The following is a 7,570-nucleotide window of genomic DNA, read 5'->3' on the forward strand; positions in this document are numbered from 1 at the left end:
GAATTGGAGTTGTAGGGAGGATAAATTGGGAAAACTTAAATGGGGGTATTTCCTATTCTTTTTGGCATGATAGTCAACTGATTCTGTCTATTGTTGAAATATGTAGCTGAAAAAGTCACCGACTTTGAAGTTGCTCACAATCTTTTCAATTAGTCTTAGAAGGATCTTCTAGGATTTATTAATCCTAGAAGGATTGTTGGAATAAAAATTTATTTGAAATTTAACAATTCTTTTACTAACTTCTTTGGCTAAATTCAACAAAATTTCAGTATTTTTTAAATTAAAACAGAATGTATCTTGTGGTTTTATTTTCATTAAAATATACATTATATTTTATATGGCCTATTATTTCTTGTACTATTTATATGTAATCTATAACCTATATTATATATAAAATATATACATACATACACTATGTATATAATATATACATATTATACATATGTATATATAGAAAGAATATATATATATATGAGAGAATATATGTATATATGTATATATATATGTATATATATATATATATAGAGAGAGAGAGAGAGACAGAGAGAGAGAGGTGTATAGAGAGAGAGAGAGAGAGAGAGAGAGAGAAAGGGAGAGAGAAAGGGAGAAAGACAGAGGAAATAGAGATTCTGGATAAAATTCTGTATATTCCATTTTTGTTTCTAGCTAATTAGAAATAGACTGACTTTTTTAAAATCATATTTTTACATATTTCTTAAATGATTATCACAAGCATGTCTAATTTTCAAAAAATAATAAAGTAATTAATCAAAAAATTTAAATATATGAGTATAATTTTTCCAAAAATACTAAGGAGATGGCCAGAGATAATGTTTGTTCAAATTTTCTAGGCAATCTGATCAAATATATTTTTAAAAAGCCAAATGCTTTATACTTAAGGAATTCCACAAACATTTTGATTATTTCTAATGGTATTTAACTGATTTGATAATATTCTAAAAACACTATCTAATTATTTGCAAATATGCAGAAGTGCATACGTAATCATCTTTATCATTGATATTTTTGGCTCTAGGGCATAGTAACATGACAGTAATAAATAACACTTTAAATTTTATTCCTTCCAAAGTAAAGTGAAATTGTCTGCCTTACTACTTGCTTTTGAATCTCTAAGGAAAGAAGAGAACTTACTTTCTATCAAAAGATCATTGAAAAAAAAAAACTAAAGCACTTGGATAAAATGGATATATGTGCACAATTTAAATGAAATTGAGAAACTCAATTTCTATTAGTAGTCCAAAAGAACAAACAAAATCCATTTTCTCACAAAAAAAAGGAAGATCATTGAAAAAGAGGAAAATTGAAAAAGAGAGAACTATAATTTACTTGCAGTTTCTCTCATCAGTTTGGCTTTTATTATGAAGTACATGACTGAAACTAAATGCATCTTTCAACCATGATATGAATTCTACTGATTAAACGATATACTAACTGGAAAAAAAAAAAAGGATGCCTAGATGATTGTGTCCATAGAGCATGTGACTCTTGATCTCAGGGTCATGAGTTCAAGCCTGACGTTGGGTGTGGAGCCTACTTAAGAATAACTAATAAATACATAAATAAAGAGAACATAGGAGGCTCCAATAGAAGAGACAGATTGCACTTTTTCTCTTCTCCATTCCTTGGATGAAGGAACATTTTGTTCCTGATATGCATTTTAAAATCCTTTGGCAATCATGCTTTCATGGGCAATCTACCAATATTCAAACATTTTATGGTCCTCAATAGTCTCCAAAAGAAACAGATTCCTTTAAACCATTATGTTCTTCAAAAGAGGTTAGCCTGTCCACAGTCCTCTGTTTGGCTCTGGATACAGTTAAAACAAGATAAAGAGGAAGAGAATTTAGGACGGATGATCTGATACACCTACTAAAGCCAAACCAGATGGTTTACTGCCTGCACTCTAGCTCACGTGGTTTATCATCAGATTATTTTACTCTCTTGCTTAAAACCTTCCTGCTGCTTCTCGTGACTTAGAGTAGAGTCAAATATTACCAGAACTCACAGAGCTCTAGATTATCCAGACTCTGCCTATTTTTTTACATCATTTCTTACAGCCTGCTTCACTAGAACCCAGCTATTTAGTTTTCTTCTTCTCAAATGCCCAAACTTGTTTGTGCCCCTAGCTGTTTACACTTGGGGTCCACTCTGCTTAGAGTAGGTTCCCTCCTATTCTCACATGTCTAAAGGCTTGGCGTATTGTGGAGTATGGAGGACATACCTCTCGAATAGTTTTCCTATCACTATCCTTAAAATACTGCATACTTCAGTCATTTTTTCCCTATATATTCCACTACCCACCTTTATTTTCTTCATAACCCTGAAAGCCATTTGGAATATTATCACTTTTAACATTGTCTACTTGTTTCCAGGTTTCCCCCCAGCAGAAACACAGTTCCATGAAGATAGGGACTTTGCTTGTAATGTTTACTTAGCACCTAGTATGTTCTCAGCATATACATAAATAAATGAAAAGAAGTGAAAAACCAAACAACCTTTTTGTCAGTCTCAACCCAAAACATAGTCTCTGAACGTCTGAGGAGTTAACATTCTGAGGTGTTGTGTGTATGTGCCAGTATAATACTGGATTTTAATTACATATTAAACATACCTGTGCGAAGATTTTTCTATCCATTGTTATTTGTATTTAATGGCCTTTAATTACCATAAAAATTCTTCATTCACTATATACCTGTCTCTTATTTATTGAATGTATTTATCTATATATAATACATACTATTTTTTGTAATTATCTAATATGTTAATGACATTAAGAAAGAAAAGATAAACAGCACCCAACATTCATTTGATATTAAGAAAGAATGTAATTAAAACCCAAGGTTGAAATTGAGAGTACAAGAGGAAAGTAATCCATGGAAACATTTCTATGTTGTCTCACTATGCTTATACTTTCAAATAAATAAACATATATTTATGTATACACATATGTAAGTATATACATATATATACTGATCTATGTAAACTATATAAAAAGCATCATCAAATAGAATCAAGTGATTTAAGAAAAAAAATACTAATGTTTTTGTTAGCTAGTCAGGTTTTATAATGTTTTATCTTTGTATGTCTAGATAATTTTAAATTATACCAAAAAACAGTTTTGTAGGAGGAAGAAAATAAATAAGCTTTTTTGATCACATGAAGATGTTCTGTATATTAATTACAAAAAATAATTTATATCTTATAATGTTGAATTAGTACAATTGGTCACACTCTATGGTCACACAACTCTATGTTGTCAGTAATTTATATTTAAATGGAAGACACATATGTTTATTTTGACCTAATTGTAGACATCAACAGAGCATAAGATTGCTCCTTATGTTTTTCTGGCTATCTTCTAATACTTGAGGAATTCAGAAGATTAGACTGAAGGAAGAGAGTAAAGAACCAAAACTCAGATGAAGATAGTCTCTGTAGGAGTGAGCTTAAAATAGCAACTTGTCGTCCTTCAGAGGTGGTCTTCTGGCTTTCTTATCCTTTTTAATAAGAACAAAGAAGTGTAACTTATCATTTATAATTCTCTCTGTTGCTGTGCCTCTAATGGTGCCTCCACCTGTGCCCAGTCCTTACAGCCTCTGCAAAAATGGGACTTATAGTTCAGATGCAGGCATGGCTTTTTCTTTTGCTGAGAACTTACTCTCCAGAACTCCTGATTTCTATCAGTTTCTTTCTGTTTGGATTTTGCCTCTCTACTCCATCAGGTTGCCATCTGAGGGAAACTGTTCACCTGGATTTTGAGCTCCCGTTGCCCCTACACGCATCTTTGGATTGGGATTGTCTCCATGACCTACAGTCTCAGGCAAGTTCTGCTGACAGACCACACTAAAGTTCCCAGCTATTTAAGGGAAGGAAAAGCAGTCATGATCAAACCCTTCAATAAGGTGATGAAATCAGAAAATTTGAAACTAAGCAATCATTGCTCTTATTTAGGGAAACAGTAGCATTTAACCCAATTCATCCTTCTGATCACTGGAGGCTAGGTTAGCTAAGTGTCAGTAAAATGAAGAGGGTGAAATTTGAGCTGAACTTAAGGAAGGGTAGGATGAAGTCAAGCGTAAAAAAAGGATAATGCATGTCAGATGGAGGCAAAAAATCAGCCAAGGAACAGCCTGAACAAAACACATTCAACAGACAGTCTCGGGAGAACTGCCACTTGCACAGTTGCAAAGGTAGACTCGACCAATTCAGGAGGCATTTTGAATGCCAATCTTTTGATTCTTCTTGTAAATTGATTTTTGGGTTTTCCAAAAGAATGTCTGAAGACCACTTGCATCATAATTACCAACTTACTTTATTAAAAATAGTTGGAACCCACATAAATCTACTCCTTAAGAATCTCTGAGGCCGAAGCTAGGGAATTTGGCTTTGTATGAAATTCACCAGTTCATTCTTATTTGAGAGAAAAAATGCAGTAAAGTAATCATTTTTAACTTATTATTTTTTTTAGCAGTCAGCCATCATATGTTGAAACAGTATATAAAACTGATGAAAGCACTCTGTGTGGCATGGGGTGTGTGTGCGTTAGTGGGGGGTGTTCTTGAAACCCTCTCTAGCTCTCAGAACAAAACTATTGCTGTATTTAATGGGAAAATAAAGGGAAATGTTATGATGACATTAGGGGTTTTTAGAAGATTAACCAGTCATTAAGATGTGAAATAGATTTGGAGAAGAAGACACACAAGACATAAGGAACCAGCTGGGGGCTAGTATAACATATTAATTGCCATCTCAAATATCAAATATATAAGAAATGTTGTAACTTTATTTTCTTTGACTCAGTTAAATCTGACTTTAACTCAGTCAGTATTTTCTTTGACTCAATTCAATCTTAACCAACATTAGGGCATCTCTTCCCAAACCCATCCTATACATGTGGGAAGTTCCTGGAATCTAAAACAGAGCAAATAATTATCAGAAAACCTCTTAGGTGTCGATCTACCCAGATTGCTACCAGTAAGCTCAGTGGGCAAGTCCACATGGTGCCTTAAAGGCCAGTGGCTCTGGATGTCAGTAAAAATGACAGAACAGGGACTTCTGAAAATTCTCTCCTCCAGAAAAGAAGTGAAAAACCTGGCAAAAAGAAATTTTGTCAGAATTAACTTTTTCAGAACTCTGGAAACTCAACTTGCACAAGTCCAATCCCCCATTCTCCAGCTTCATAGTAGTCTTGAAAAACAACCCACATTCATATGAAAAACAGCAGCCTGGGAGAACCTGGAAGGAGGCTAAAGGTTTTTTAAAACCTTATCCTCAAAGAACAGTCATTATTTTTCCTGTCTGATGGTTCACTGGAAGACCCTTATTTGCAAAACTATCCCTATTTGACCTGACTCAGAGCTTGCCTAATGTGAAAAGCCTTCTTCTCCCTCTCTCTGCCCAAAAGCTTTTCCCTGTGGGGGTGTTATCAAAAGTATATTACAGATGACTATCTATATTGTGGATACCTAAGACAGTAGAAAACAGTTTGGGAAAACAATAGACTAATCAAAATATTTTAAAAAGAGAAGGTAAGGAATGAGATGGTCATAGGAAGTTTGAAAGGCTTTGGTATACTCCTGGGACTCTTCAAGGCCACATGCATGTGTGGGAATGTGTCCATGACCAGGCCTACATGCACTCTGAAGAAATATGTGACAAATCTTTAAGATCTCACTTCAGACTGACCTTGAGCCTCTGTGAAATCAGGAGTGAAAGCTAAGGCAGAGTTGTCAGATGCCTGGCTGGGCATTGAAGGTGTGCCTAAAATTCACACAAAGCGTCATTTCAGAGACTGGGAGACTTACTGATTTGAGGTGTTGAAGACCATCCAACTATTCAGTAGGACAGCACGTATAAAGGACAGCATAGATTACAAAGTAGGCAAAGGATTTATGCAGATCTCTGAATAGACATTTTCCCAAAGAAGACACAGATGGCCAACAAGCACGTGAGATGATGCTCAACATCACCATCATCAGGAAAATGCAAATCAAAGTCACAATGAGATATCATCTCACATCGTTAAAATGGCTATTACCAAAAAGACAAGAAACAGCAATTGTTGCCAAGGCTAAGGAGAAAAGAGAGCCCTTGTGCACTATTGGTGGGATTGTAAATTAGAGTAGCCACTATGGAAAACAGTATAGAGATTCCTCAAAAAATTAAAAATAGTACAACCTCATGGTCCAGCAATTCTACTTCTGGGTGTTTTTTTTGAAGAGAATGAAAACACTAACTCAAAAAAATACGTACCTCCATGTTCACTGCAGCATTATTTACAATAGCCAAGACATGGAAGCAACCTAAGTGTCCATCAGTGAATGGATGAATAAAGAAAATTTTAAAAAAGTATAAAGAAAAATATAAATATTATATATATATAGAATAGACTATTATATAATGGAATATTATTCACATATAAAAAATAAGGTAATCCTGCCATTTTCAACAACATGGATGGATCTTGAGGGCATTATGCTAAGTGAAATATATCAGACAGCAATATATTTTATTAAAATGATTAACTGAAAATCTTGAGAGTTCAGTCACCAACATCAAGTTACTTATAATGAAAAAAAAAAAAATAGATTGACTCCAGATCTTCCCAGATCAGTGTTTTATACTAGAATACAATGAATTAACATATGTAAGATTTCAAGAAAAAAAGTTGTCAATGAAGAATTTCTTTATCCAGTCAAACTGACCTTACTGTATGAACTGACAAACTGTGAGGAATATGAAATAACAAAGGAAATATTGTTTCCATATGAGCTTCCTCAATAATCTACTTGAGAATAGGCTTCAAAAATCCAAATGATCAGAAATACATTAGCATAGAAGACTGGGTATGGCCATAGAATTTACATTTACCCGTAGAACAAAGACTAGATGATGCCTTTGAGGAAAATAGAATGGTATATGATAACTATAACCCCTGATAATGTAGAAGTTGTACAACTACAACAATGGTGTAAAAATTGGGAGTGTGCATGAAAAGTAGAACAAGCTCACTGATTTCCACATATTGCTTGAGATTAGACTGCCTGAGAAGTAGGGTATAATATAGTACTAGCTCATTTTTCTTCTACACGTGGGGAATACATTAGTGGTCTTCAAGAGGATTGGCACTGAAAGTATCATATAAAAGAATTAATATACTGGTTGATATTAGGACAGGAAAACAAACTTTTCTAAATACGATATAATAAAACAAAAAGAGGGGCAACTGGGTGGCTCAGTCAGGTAAGCATCTAACTTCAGCTCAAACCCCGCGTCGAACCCCATGTCGGGGTTTGTGCTGACAGCTGAGAGCCTGGAGCCTGCTTTGGATTCTGTGTCCCCTCTCTATCTGCCCCTCTCCTGCTCATGCTCTGTCTCTCTCTTTCTCAAAAATAAATAACTATTAAAAAAAATTTTTTTAAGAGAGTAACAACAAATATATGAAATTACATAAAAATATATCTATATTTATATCAACATATAAATATATATAAATATATAAAAATCATCATATAAATATATTTATATTCATTATATAAATATAACGAAA

The sequence above is a fragment of the Neofelis nebulosa genome, chromosome 6, assembly GCF_028018385.1.
Source record: "Neofelis nebulosa isolate mNeoNeb1 chromosome 6, mNeoNeb1.pri, whole genome shotgun sequence".
NCBI lineage: Eukaryota > Metazoa > Chordata > Mammalia > Carnivora > Felidae > Neofelis > Neofelis nebulosa.